We start from the raw sequence: 15351 nt of genomic DNA on the forward strand, positions 1-15351 counted from the left end.
TATTTTGAAGGAAATGGCACCGACTACTCGACACACCGTGAATATGAATGAAGAGGAATTCCGTACTTTTCTAGCTTCAAACATAGCCGCAGTACAGGCTGCGCTACATACCAACAATAACCTTGGATCTAGCAGTACAGGAAATCGTGTAGGATGCACCTATAAAGAATTCACTGCCTGCAAACCTTTGGAATTTGATGGAACCGAAGGACCGATCGGATTGAAACGGTGGACCGAGAAGGTCGAATCGGTGTTTGCCATAAGTAAGTGTACTGAAGAGGACAAAGTGAAGTACGCTATGCATACCTTCACAGGTTCTGCGTTAACATGGTGGAATACCTATCTAGAGCAAGTGGGACAAGACGATGCGTACGCACTACCGTGGTCAGCATTCAAGCACTTGATGAACGAGAAGTACCGTCCCAGAACCGAGGTCAATAAGCTCAAGACAGAACTTAGAGGGTTACGAACCCAAGGATTTGATATTACTACGTACGAAAGACGATTCACAGAATTGTGCCTATTGTGTCCGGGAGCATTCGAAGATGAGGAAGAGAAGATCGACGCGTTTGTGAAAGGATTACCGGAAAGAATCCAAGAAGATATAAGTTCACACGAGCCCTCCTCCATACAACAGGCATGTAGAATCGCTCGCAAACTAGTGAACCAGATTGAAGAAAGAATTAAAGAACAGACTGCTGAAGAGGTCAATGTGAAGCATGTCAAAAGAAAGTGGGAGGAAAACGGTGATAAGAATCACCAATACAACAACAACAGCAATTACAACAATAATCGCAACAATTATCCCAACAATCGCAACATCAATCGCAACTACAACAAATGGCCCAACAACAACAACAACAACAACAACAACAACAGCAACTACAACAATCATCCTAATAACAATAATAACCACAACAACAACAACAATCAGAAGCAGCTATGCCAAAGGTGTGAAAAGAATCACTCGGGGTTCTGCACCAAATTTTGCAACAAGTGTAAAAGAAATGGTCATAGCGCGGCGAAGTGTGAGGTCTATGGACCAGGGGTTAATAGAACGAAAGGAACAAATGGTGTCGGAACGAGTAATGGCGGAGCAAGTAGTGTCGGAGCAAGTTATGCCAATGTAGTTTGTTATGAATGTGGTAAACCGGGCCACATCATTAGAAATTGCCCGAACCAGGAGAGCACGAATGGACAAGGCCGCGGAAGAGTTTTCAATATTAATGCGGCAGAGGCACAGGAAGACCCGAAGCTTGTTACGGGTACGTTTCTTATTGACAATAAATCTGCTTACGTTTTATTTGATTCGGGTACGGATAGAAGCAATATGAGTAGAGATTTTTGTGCTAAATTAAGTTGTCCATTGACGCCTTTGGATAGTAAATTTTTACTCGAATTAGGAAATGGTAAATTAATTTCAGCAGATAATATATGTCGGAATCGAGAAATTAAACTGGTTAGCGAAACATTTAAGATTGATTTGATACCAGTAGAGTTAGGGAGTTTTGATGTGATAATCGGTATGGACTGGTTGAAAGAAGTGAAAGCAGAGATCGTTTGTTACAAAAATACAATTCGCATTATACGAGAAAAAGGAAAACCCTTAATGGTGTACGGAGAAAAGGGCAACACGAAGCTACATCTTATTAGTAATTTGAAGGCACAAAAACTAATAAGAAAAGGTTGCTATGCTGTTCTAGCACACGTCGAGAAAGTACAAACTGAAGAAAAGAGCATCAATGATGTTCCCATTGCAAAAGAATTTCCCGATGTATTTCCGAAAGAATTACCGGGATTACCCCCACATCGATCCGTTGAATTTCAAATAGATCTTATACCAGGAGCTGCACCAATAGCTCGTGCTCCTTACAGACTCGCACCCAGCGAGATGAAAGAACTGCAAAGCCAATTACAAGAACTTTTAGAGCGTGGTTTCATTCGACCAAGCACATCACCGTGGGGAGCTCCTGTTTTGTTTGTCAAGAAGAAAGATGGTACATTCAGGTTGTGTATCGACTACCGAGAGTTGAACAAATTTACCATCAAGAACCGCTACCCACTACCGAGAATTGACGACTTATTTGATCAACTACAAGGCTCGTCTGTTTATTCAAAGATTGACTTACGTTCTGGGTATCATCAAATGCGGGTGAAAGAAGATGATATTCCAAAGACTGCTTTCAGAACACGTTACGGTCATTATGAGTTTATGGTCATGCCGTTTGGTTTAACTAATGCACCAGCTGTGTTCATGGACCTTATGAACCGAGTGTGTGGACCATACCTTGACAAGTTTGTCATTGTTTTCATTGATGACATACTTATTTACTCAAAGAATGACCAAGAACACGGTGAACATTTGAGAAAGGTGTTAGAAGTATTGAGGAAGGAAGAATTGTACGCTAAGTTTTCAAAGTGTGCATTTTGGTTGGAAGAAGTTCAATTCCTCGGTCACATAGTGAACAAAGAAGGTATTAAGGTGGATCCGGCAAAGATAGAAACTGTTGAAAAGTGGGAAACCCCGAAAACTCCGAAACACATACGCCAGTTTTTAGGACTAGCTGGTTACTACAGAAGGTTCATCCAAGACTTTTCCAGAATAGCAAAACCCTTGACTGCATTAACGCATAAAGAGAAGAAATTTGAATGGAATGATGAACAAAAGAAAGCGTTTCAGTTATTGAAGAAAAAGCTAACTACGGCACCTATATTGTCATTGCCTGAAGGGAATGATGATTTTGTGATTTATTGTGACGCATCAAAGCAAGGTCTCGGTTGTGTATTAATGCAACGAACGAAGGTGATTGCTTATGCGTCTAGACAATTGAAGATTCACGAACAAAATTATACGACGCATGATTTGGAATTAGGCGCGGTTGTTTTTGCTAAAAAGACTTGGAGGCACTACTTATATGGGGTCAAAAGTATTATATATACCGACCACAAAAGTCTTCAACACATATTTAATCAGAAACAACTGAATATGAGGCAGCGTAGGTGGATTTAATTGTTGAATGATTACGACTTTGAGATTCGTTACCACCCGGGGAAGGCAAATGTGGTAGCCGATGCCTTGAGCAGGAAGGACAGCGAACCCATTCGAGTAAAATCTATGAATATAATGATTCATAATAACCTTACTACTCAAATAAAGGAGGCGCAACAAGGAGTTTTAAAAGAGGGAAATTTAAAGGATGAAATACCCAAAGGATCGGAGAAGCATCTTAATATTCGGGAAGACGGAACCCGGTATAGGGCTGAAAGGATTTGGGTACCAAAATTTGGAGATATGAGAGAAATGTTACTTAGAGAAGCTCATAAAACCAGATACTCAATACATCCAGGAACGGGGAAGATGTACAAGGATCTCAAGAAACATTTTTGGTGGCCGGGTATGAAAGCCGATGTTGCTAAATACGTAGGAGAATGTTTGACGTGTTCTAAGGTCAAAGCTGAGCATCAGAAACCATCAGGTCTACTTCAACAACTCGAAATCCCAGAATGGAAATGGGAAAACATTACCGTGGATTTCATCACTAAATTGCCAAGGACTGCAAGTGGTTTTGATACTATTTGGGTAATAGTTGATCGTCTCACCAAATCAGCACACTTCCTGCCAATAAGAGAAGATGACAAGATGGAGAAGTTAGCACGACTGTATTTGAAGGAAGTCGTCTCCAGACATGGAATACCAATCTCTATTATCTCTGATAGGGATGGCAGATTTATTTCAAGATTCTGGCAGACATTACAGCAAGCATTAGGAACTCGTCTAGACATGAGTACTGCCTATCATCCACAAACTGATGGGCAGAGTGAAAGGACGATGCAAACGCTTGAAGACATGCTACGAGCATGTGTTATTGATTTCGGAAACAGTTGGGATCGACATCTACCGTTAGCAGAATTTTCCTACAACAACAGCTACCATTCTAGCATTGAGATGGCGCCGTTTGAAGCACTTTATGGTAGAAAGTGCAGGTCTCCGATTTGTTGGAGTGAAGTAGGGGATAGACATATTACGGGTCCGGAGATTATACAAGAAACTACCGAGAAGATCATCCAAATTCAACAACGGTTGAAAACCGCCCAAAGTCGACAAAAGAGCTACGCTGACATTAAAAGAAAATATATAGAATTTGAAATTGGAGAGATGGTCATGCTTAAAGTTTCACCTTGGAAAGGCGTTGTTCGATTTGGTAAACGAGGGAAATTAAATACAAGGTATATTGGACCATTCAAGATTATTGATCGTGTCGGACCAGTAGCTTACCGACTTGAGTTACCTCAACAACTCGCAGCTGTACATAACACTTTCCACGTCTCGAATTTGAAGAAATGTTTTGCTAAAGAAGATCTCACTATTCCGTTAGATGAAATCCAAATCAACGAAAAACTTCAATTCATGAACCCGTCGAAATAATGGATCGTGAGGTTAAAAGACTTAAGCAAAACAAGATACCAATTGTTAAGGTTCGATGGAATGCTCGTAGAGGACCCGAGTTCACCTGGGAGCGTGAAGATCAGATAAAGAAGAAATACCCGCATCTATTTACAGAAGATTCGTCAACACCTTCAACAGCTTAAAATTTCGGGACGAAATTTATTTAACGGGTAGGTACTGTAGTGACCCGAACTTTTCCATGTTTATGTATATTAATTGAGATTGATATTTAAATGATTAAATGTTTCAAACATGTTAAGCAATCAAACTTGTTAAGACTTGATTAATTGAAATATGTTTCATATAGACAATTGACCACCCAAGTTGATCGGTGATTCACGAACGTTAAAACTTGTAAAAACTATATGATGACATATATATGGATATATATATATAGTTAACATGATACTATGATAAGAAAACATATCATAAAGTATATTAACAATGAACTACATATGTAAAAACAAGACTACTAACTTAATGATTTTTAAACGAGACATATATGTAACGATTATCGTTGTAAAGACATTTAATGTATATATATCATATTAAGAGATATTCATACATGATAATATCATGATAATATAATAATTTAAAATCTCATTTGATATTATAAACATTGGGTTAACAACATTTAACAAGATCGTTAACCTAAAGGTTTCAAAACAACACTTACATGTAACGACTAACGATGACTTAACGACTCAGTTAAAATGTATATACATGTAGTGTTTTAATATGTATTTATACACTTTTGAAAGACTTCAATACACTTATCAAAATACTTCTACTTAACAAAAATTCTTACAATTACATCCTCGTTCAGTTTCATCAACAATTCTACTCGTATGCACCCGTATTCGTACTCGTACAATACACAGCTTTTAGATGTATGTACTATTGGTATATACAATCCAATGATCAGCTCTTAGCAGCCATGTGAGTCACCTAACACATGTGGGAACCATCATTTGGCAACTAGCAAGAAATATCTCATAAAATTACAAAAATATGAGTAATCATTCATGACTTATTTACATGAAAACAAAATTACATATCCTTTATATCTAATCCATACACCAACGACCAAAAACACCTACAAACACTTTCATTCTTCAATTTTCTTCATCTAATTGATCTCTCTCAAGTTCTATCTTCAAGTTCTAAGTGTTCTTCATATATTCTACAAGTTCTAGTTACATAAAATCAAGAATACTTTCAAGTTTGCTAGCTCACTTCCAATCTTGTAAGGTGATCATCCAACCTCAAGAAATCTTTGTTTCTTACAGTAGGTTATCATTCTAATACAAGGTAATAATCATATTCAAACTTTGGTTCAATTTCTATAAATATAACAATCTTATTTCAAGTGATGATCTTACTTGAACTTGTTTTCGTGTCATGATTCTGCTTCAAGAACTTCGAGCCATCCAAGGATCCGTTGAAGCTAGATCCATTTTTCTATTTTCCAGTAGGTTTATCCAAGGAAATTAAGGTAGTAATGATGTTCATAACATCATTCGATTCATACATATAAAGCTATCTTATTCGAAGGTTTAAACTTGTAATCACTAGAACATAGTTTAGTTAATTCTAAACTTGTTCGCAAACAAAAGTTAATCCTTCTAACTTGACTTTTAAAATCAACTAAATACATGTTCTATATCTATATGATATGCTAACTTAATGATTTAAAACCTGGAGACACGAAAAACACCGTAAAACCGGATTTACGCCGTCGTAGTAACACCGCGGGCTGTTTTGGGTTAGTTAATTAAAAACTATGATAAACTTTGATTTAAAAGTTGTTATTCTGAGAAAATTATTTTTATTATGAACATGAAACTATATCCAAAAATTATGGTTAAACTCAAAGTGGAAGTATGTTTTCTAAAATGGTCATCTAGACGTCGTTCTTTCGACTGAAATGACTACCTTTACAAAAACGACTTGTAACTTATTTTTCCGACAATAAACCTATACTTTTTCTGTTTAGATTCATAAAATAGAGTTCAATATGTAACCATAGCAATTTGATTCACTCAAAACGGATTTAAAATGAAGAAGTTATGGGTAAAACAAGATTGGATAATTTTTCTCATTTTAGCTACGTGAAAATTGGTAACAAATCTATTCCAACCATAACTTAATCAACTTGTATTGTATATTATGTAATCTTGAGATACCATAGACACGTATACAATGTTTCGACCTATCATGTCGACACATCTATATATATTTCGGAACAACCATAGACACTCTATATGTGAATGTTGGAGTTAGCTATACAGGGTTGAGGTTGATTCCAAAATATATATAGTTTGAGTTGTGATCAATACTGAGATACGTATACACTGGGTCGTGGATTGATTCAAGATAATATTTATCGATTTATTTACGTACATCTAACTGTGGACAACTAGTTGTAGGTTACTAACGAGGACAGCTGACTTAATAAACTTAAAACATCAAAATATATTAAAAGTGTTGTAAATATATTTTGAACATACTTTGATATATATGTATATATTGTTATAGGTTCGTGAATCAACCAGTGGCCAAGTCTTACTTCCCGATGAAGTAAAAATCTGTGAAAGTGAGTTATAGTCCCACTTTTAAAATCTAATATTTTTGGGATGAGAATACATGCAGGTTTTATAAATGATTTACAAAATAGACACAAGTACGTGAAACTACATTCTATGGTTGAATTATCGAAATCGAATATGCCCCTTTTTATTAAGTCTGGTAATCTAAGAATTAGGGAACAGACACCCTAATTGACACGAATCCTAAAGATAGATCTATTGGGCCTAACAAACCCCATCCAAAGTACCGGATGCTTTAGTACTTCGAAATTTATATCATATCCGAAGGGTGTCCCGGAATGATGGGGATATTCTTATATATGCATCTTGTTAATGTCGGTTACCAGGTGTTCACCATATGAATGATTTTTATCTCTATGTATGGGATGTGTATTGAAATATGAAATCTTGTGGTCTATTATTATGATTTGATATATATAGGTTAAACCTATAACTCACCAACATTTTTGTTGACGTTTTAAGCATGTTTATTCTCAGGTGATTATTAAGAGCTTCCGTTGTCGCATACTTAAATAAGGACGAGATTTGGAGTCCATGCTTGTATGGTATTGTGTAAAAACTGCATTCAAGAAACTTATTTTGTTGTAACATATTTGTATTGTAAACCATTATGTAATGGTCGTGTGTAAACAGGATATTTTAGATTATCATTATTTGATAATCTACGTAAAGCTTTTTAAACCTTTATTGATGAAATAAAGGTTATGGTTTGTTTTTAAATGAATGCAGTCTTTGAAAAACGTCTCATATAGAGGTCAAAACCTCGCAACGAAATCAATTAATATGGAACGTTTTTAATCAATAAGAACGGGACATTTCACTACACCTCCAAACTTTGGCACCCAGATATGATTAGCAAAATACCATGTTCCATCCTCTTTTATGTCAAACTTCTTATCTAACCCCTTGATAAATTCAACATCGACATTTTCTTGTTTCACGGCCTCTAGTTGTGCAACACGGATCTTTGACGTACGGTCCGTACGAACAGTTATGTTAAGAGCTTTAACCCCGAGAGGTTTCTCTCTCGCTTTTCTACTCAAAGCATCTGCTACAACGTTCGCCTTGCCAGGATGGTATTGGATCTCATAATCGTAATCATTAAGTAATTCCTTCCAATGTCTCTGTCTCATTTTGAGTTGTTTTTGATCGAAGATTCGCCGTAAACTCTTATGGTCAGTGAAGATAGTAAACTTGGTTCCATACAAATAGTGTGTGACAACCCGAAAATTTCTGACCAAATTTAAACTTGATCTTTATATGTTTCCGACACGATAAGCAAAGTCAGAAATGTTGAATCTCTAAAATTTTAAACTATATTCATACATTCATTTAACCTCGAGCAAACACCGATGATTCACGAACCATTATATAAATGGATATGATTGTATATATATATATATATATATATATATATATATATATATATATATATATATATATATAGATATATATATATATATATATATATAGATATATATATATATATATATATATATATATATATATATAAATATATATATTATAAATTGAGAATATTAATAAAGTATTAAACGTATAATACTTTACATGAAAGTATTTGTTTCAATATTATTATCGATGGAATTAGAAGATAATATCAAATGATTGATTTATCAGATACATTGTATGATTACGAGGCTCTGTTGAGAAGTCCACTTTGATTTAGGAAACCTTTCCTTTTTAACGGTATTCGGAATAATTGGTAAAGTGATTTACATGTAAGAACAAAAGTTTCAATTAACGGCAACTAGACAAGGGTTAGTGGAGATCTCTGTTTGATTTCCATTTCATGTTTTACCATAGATTCCTCGTTATTTTTATAAGGTAACTATTTAACTTTCATATTATTTAATGTAAAAATAAGAACGTAGAATGTAAATAACTTAGATGTTGGTATCAACAAGTTGAGTAAATTAACCATTGGACTTTATCCTACATTTCACCAACAAACGGTAATTTAAAAACATGAAACCCATTATGCTTTATATGAGACTATTTTCCTAGAACATTTTACGATATGATGAATTATATTAATATAACCTTTTAATGAAATGAACTCTAATATAATTGCTTTGAAAAACTAAACGTTATAATATTTATTTGATCTAACTTCAAACGTACGAAAACGTTTTCGAGATAAATGAACTTTAGGATATTTTTATATAAAAACTAATTAAGATTTGATATTATAAACGATAACCTTACAAGTATATGTATATATATAAAATGAACAATCTATTTTACAAAAACAATATTATATATTTCAAAATGTATCATTAGGAAATGTCTATGTATATAAAACATTTGAATATATAAGAAAACAATATTAATGTTCTTTTATTATATATAGATTCAAAATAGTATTAAGTATATGAATAACGAGACGTCAATTTATAGAAGCAAATGACTAAAACGCTCGAACGTTCAAGTTACATTTAGAATGATATAGTTAATTGACAATTTAAGTCTAGTTATTAATAAAGGTACACGACGCGTATCGTTTAGTACAAGTTTTCTAAGCTTACGTAAAGGCGTTCGAGAAACCGAAACCGGGACTTAAGTCGAGCGTAAACATACAAGTCATCGGAACAAAAATTACAAATTAACATTACACATAAATATAATATAATATATATAATTATTAAGATTTAATATATAAATAATTGTTATATAAATAAAATCGAGTATCGGCAGCCTAGTTTATGCGATGTGAGCTGGAAATTGGTCCCATGCGATCGCATGGGAATAACCCATCAAAGCCATGCGATCGCATGGCTAGCTCGGACAGAAATGGTCTATAAAGTCTCGTTCGATTTCGATTTACACACACATTTATCATTCATATTCTTCCGTATTACTATCAATCTTATTTATAATTATATTAATATTATTTGTAATTAATAAAAAGATTATTATTAAGCTTATAGTATTAATATTATTGAGTGGTATCGTTATTATTACACATAAAATATTATGACGAGGTCATGAGCGAGTTATTCTAAGGGGGGTTTTTCGAGCGGGATAGGGCTAAGAAAATTATGGGTTATAGCTATGGAGGTTATGGGTAATGTTCGGGGGTACGCTCGTGAGATCAATCTAGTGTTTATCATCTCCGTCACGCCTACGTACTTTCCTGCGATATTGAATCTCAATATTGATACGTGGGCACTCATAACTTAACTTTTATGTATTAATAGTGTATCCCTGACTAGTGCTCGAGTACATATGATTATGCATGATTGTATGTTTAATTTCGTTGTTATATATTTTATGATAAATCATGAATTTAGTACATATGCTACTGAGTTAAGGTATATGATATGCATGTCATTGGAAATCTAGCGAAAAATAAATAACTTTTCATTTAGAAAGCATATGGTTTCGATGAATGAATTAAAAGATATCATTAATTGAATTATCTATAATTTTAAGTATTATTGTTAAAATGATTATTATTATCGTTATCGTTGTCGTTATCGTTATAGTTATCGTTATCGTTATCGTTATCGTTATCGTTATCGTTATCCTCATTATTATCATCATTATTAGTATTATCTAATAATCAATATTATTGTTATTGTTATTATTATTATTATTATTATTATTATTATTATTATTATTATTATTATTATTATTATTATTATTATTATTATTATTATTATCACTAAAATAATTAATATTGGTATCAAAACTATCATTTTATTATTTTTATCGTTATTATTATTATTAAAAGTATCAATAATATTAAAACTATAATTTTTATTAAAATTATCATTTTAATAGAAATATCATTGTTATTATAAAAATATCATTATTATTATCATTTTAGTATTATTATTATTAAAGATTAGCATTTTGAATAAAATTATTATTTTTATAAAACATTATTATTACAGTTAATAATAAAAAGTATCGTTATTATTAAAATTATCATGATTAAAATAATCATTTTATTATAATAAATATCATCATTAGTAAATATAAATATGGTTATTTTTATTATTAGTAGAATAATAATAATTATTATTATTATTACAAAATAATACAATTTTTATTATTATTATCAATATTATTTTATCAAATAAATATGTAATACAAAGATATTTTTAACACACGTAATATAATTACATTAATAATACATATTACTATATTTTAGGATATTAAGTGAACTTTATAAATTTTATTACTTAAGATATATAAAAGTATATTTTTATCATATATATATTTTAATATAAAAAATTTATTAATAAATGACTTTTATTATTTACTCTATTAAAATCTGAAAAATATATTTAAATATATAAAATTACTATATTTAAGTTATATAATAAACATATATAGATTTTATAAATCATTTTGGGTTAAATTGACTTTTGTTGACTTTTGCATATCGATCTCGAGCATTAGGATTGTGGTACACTATGACTCGACCTTAATTGTTAGACAGACATTGACTATTATAATATATATATATATATATATATATATATATATATATATATATATATATATATATATATATATATATATATATATATATACTTAATATAGGTTCGTGAATCTGAGGCCAACCCTACACTTGTTCAGTGCCATCATATGTATTTTTACTACGAAATACAATATTGTGAGTTTTATTTACTCCCTTTTTAAATGCTTTTGCAATATATATTTTTGAGACTGAGAATACATGCGCTTTTATAAATGTTTGACGAAATAGACACAAGTATTTGAAACTACATTCTATGGTTGAATTATCGAAATCGAATACGCCCCTTTTTAGTCGGGTAATCTAAGAATCTGGGAACTGGCCCCAAATTGAAGCGAATCCTAAAGATAGATCTATGTGTACTAACAAGCCCCAGTCAAAGAATTTGAACTGCTTTAGTACTTCGAATTTATCATGTTCGAAGGATGTCCTGGAATGATGAGGATATTCTAAATGCATCTAATTAAGGTCGATTACTAGGTGTTCAATCCATATGAATTATTTTTATCTCTATGTATGGGATGTATATTTATGAGAAATGGAAATGAAAATCTTGTGGTCTATTAAAAATGATGGAAATGAATATTGCTGATAAACTAATGAACTCACCAACCTTTTGGTTGACACTTTAAAACATGTTTATTCTCAGAATTGAAAGAAATCTTTCGCTGTGCATTTGCCATTACTTGGAGTCATTCATGTCATATTTCAAAAGACGTTGCATTCAAGTCGTTGAGTTCAATAAAGATTATGATTAAGTAATTGACATATTATGTCATTTATAGTTGGATATTATGAACTGGTATGCATGCTTGTCAACTTTTGATGTAATGAAAGTTTGTCTTTTAAAATGAATGCAATGTTTGTAAAATGTATCATATAGAGGTCAAATACATCGCAATATAATCATATGTTATTGTATTCGTCCTCATAGATTAGGACGGGTCGTCTCATGTGGTATCAGAGTGGTGGTCTTAGCAAATCAGGTCTTGCATAAGTGTCTCTAACTAATAGTTGTTAGGATGCATTAGTGAGTCTGGACTTCGACCGTGTCTGCATGTCAAAAAGTTTTGTTTATCATTCTTATCGGAAATTACCTGCTTATCATTCTTAGTCTAGACACGTCTTAATGCATTGATTGCATGAATAGTGTATAGTCAAAATTTATATCTTAGCGTATCTGCTAATTCACATCTTAGCGTATCTGTTACTGTAAACTTGCCTGTTATTATCATTATTATCGTTATTATCGTTATCGTTATTATTATTATTGTTGTTGTTATTTTTATTGTTATCGTAATATTTATTATTATCATCGTTATTATCGTTATTTATTATTTATTATTGTTATCGTTTATTGTTACCATGTCCACTTTATATAATTTATATTTTTACGCCGTTATAATGTCCAACTAAATACTCATAGTGGTGACTAAAATATAGATCCTCTGGACAAATGGATTGAGCCATATTATAATATTATGATATAACTTTGACTATTTTTAACATTGAGTTTAATCACCGACCCATTGTTATGTGATTTGATATTTTCACCCCTATCACATAATTTATTAAATTAATAAGTGAAAGTGCATTAAAGTTACATAAATTATGCTTCAACACCTCGGTGATTTAGACGGACATATGGACAAATTATTGACAACCATTTAGAATTGTGATCCGGTGGTTTGGGTAATATTATAGTTTATATAATCGTGTAATTATAAAAAGGTAAGACCGTTATAATTTTAGTTTTAATGAAAGTTAAAACTAGGTTAAATCTTAATTTGAATAGTCGGGGTATAATTTAATTCACTAAAACAAGATCTAACAAAAGTTAGATTTAATTTTAGTTAGTTAAATCTTTATAAATCGGAAGATAAAATATAAGGATATATATTAAAACATTGTAATCGGACTTAAAAACAATCCATAAATCCAGAGGGGACATATTTTAGTAGCCACTACTTTACCTTCTTATAAATCTCATCAATTTCACTTTTTACCATATAGTAAATTTTTATTACTTTTTACCATTTTTCTATATTGCCGTGAAAAACCTTATTTCTTCGATTTTGTCAAATTAGTTTAAATTGTATTTTTATTGTCGTTAATTTAGTTATTTCATTTTAGTTAAATTTAAATTCCGTTCAATTAAGTAGTAAACACTAATCCAAAATCCCCCTTTTAAATAAGTTTAACTTTTAGCGATTAAAACCTTGAGAACTCCATTTCCCTGTGGAACGAACCGGATTTACCAAATAAACTATTACTATACGGATAGGACAAAGTTGCCTATATGTGTGAAATCAATCCGAAATCATAAGAACACCATATAATCACAACCAATTCGTGTAATAAATTCAATCCAAATCCGATCAAAATAAAAGGACACGATCAAGAACATCAACTTTTTGGCACCGCTGCCGGGGAAGTTGGCAGTTAAATAAATAGATAATTTTTCTGATTCGTAGTAATAGTTGGATTTTTATGTGGACTGGGTTATTGGAGCCAAACAGTACTCAATTATATTAGGGACCAAACGAATCCTGCCCCTCTGGTGCAACTTTTGGCTATTCGAAACGTGAACAAAATCAGAAGGAAAATCTGTTTGTTTAAAGGTTTTTATCATTGTTTTTATGTTATTCGATCCTTTCGTGAAAATTCATTTTCAAGAAAGTTCAATTTTTTAATTGTATGACCCGTTCAGAAAATCCTAAACTCGTTGCGCTTAATCCAGAGCCTGAAAGAAACTTGAACAAAAGATTAAAACAAGAAAAACAAAAAAAATTAGGTAGTACTAGTCAATCGAATACACCGAAAAATATCAAAAAACAAGTGGTCAACCAGAAATCAAAACTGAACCAGAAACCATCGTCATTAAAGAAGAAATGGCAGAAGTAACACCTGATCCAAATGATCTACCGATGTGGAATACCAGACAAACTGTTCCCCCTCTCGCACTTGCACCTATAAGAAGACCTGAAATTGAGGCTGAAAACTGGGAAGTTAAGGGGCAATTTATGCACATGGTTCGTGAAAACCAACTCGACGGAAGACTTAATAACAATCCGATAGAACATTTAGAAGCTTTTGAAGATTTATGTGAACTGTACAAAAATAAAGATTTTTCTTCAGATGCATTTAAGTTGAGAACTTTTCCGTACTCGTTAATCAGAGACGCAAAAGCATGATTGAATGCATCAAAACTGATTCTATCACAACTTTTAACGAATTAAGAGAAAAATTCATTACCAGATTTTTCTCACCGGCAAAAGCTGAAAGACTTAGAACTGAAATCACCACTTTTAAACAAAAGGCGGATGAAACTCTTTATAATGCATGGGAAAGATTAAAAAGAATGTTACGAAATTGTCCGTAACACGGATTGCAAAAAGGGCAAATAGTACAAACTTTTTATCTTGGTATTGATGAACATACTCGTGGTATATTAGATCCCTCCGCTGGAGAAGTATTTATGTATAAATCACCAAATCAAGCGTATGACATGTTAGAAGACATGTCAGTTCATACTTTTGAATGGACACCGTCTAGAGATCAACTACCTAGAAGGACGGTGGCAAGCCTTGAAGAAAATGAAGACAACAATACAACCATAGCTTCACTGTCGAATCAATTCAAAAAGTTTGGAAGAGAAATAGAGAAACTAAATTCAACAGTTTTAGCATTGCAAGTAGGCTATGAAATTTGTGGATAGCCACATTTCACAAAAGATTGTGATATCAATGATCGGCCAATGAACTCAGTAGCACAAGTTAATTTTATGG

At 32.2% G+C, this 15351-nt stretch overlaps 1 non-coding gene across 1 annotated transcript; it reads right to left on the reverse strand.

The window, feature by feature from the left end:
- Positions 1 to 14846: 14846 nt before the first annotated feature.
- Positions 14847 to 14953, reverse strand: LOC139886695 (small nucleolar RNA R71). Its single transcript, XR_011772568.1, has one exon. It is a non-coding gene; the product is annotated as a small nucleolar RNA R71 (small nucleolar RNA).
- Between the last annotated feature and the right edge of the window lie 398 nt (positions 14954 to 15351).

Source organism: Rutidosis leptorrhynchoides, chromosome 1 (assembly GCF_046630445.1).
Source record: "Rutidosis leptorrhynchoides isolate AG116_Rl617_1_P2 chromosome 1, CSIRO_AGI_Rlap_v1, whole genome shotgun sequence".
Classification (NCBI taxonomy): domain Eukaryota; kingdom Viridiplantae; phylum Streptophyta; class Magnoliopsida; order Asterales; family Asteraceae; genus Rutidosis; species Rutidosis leptorrhynchoides.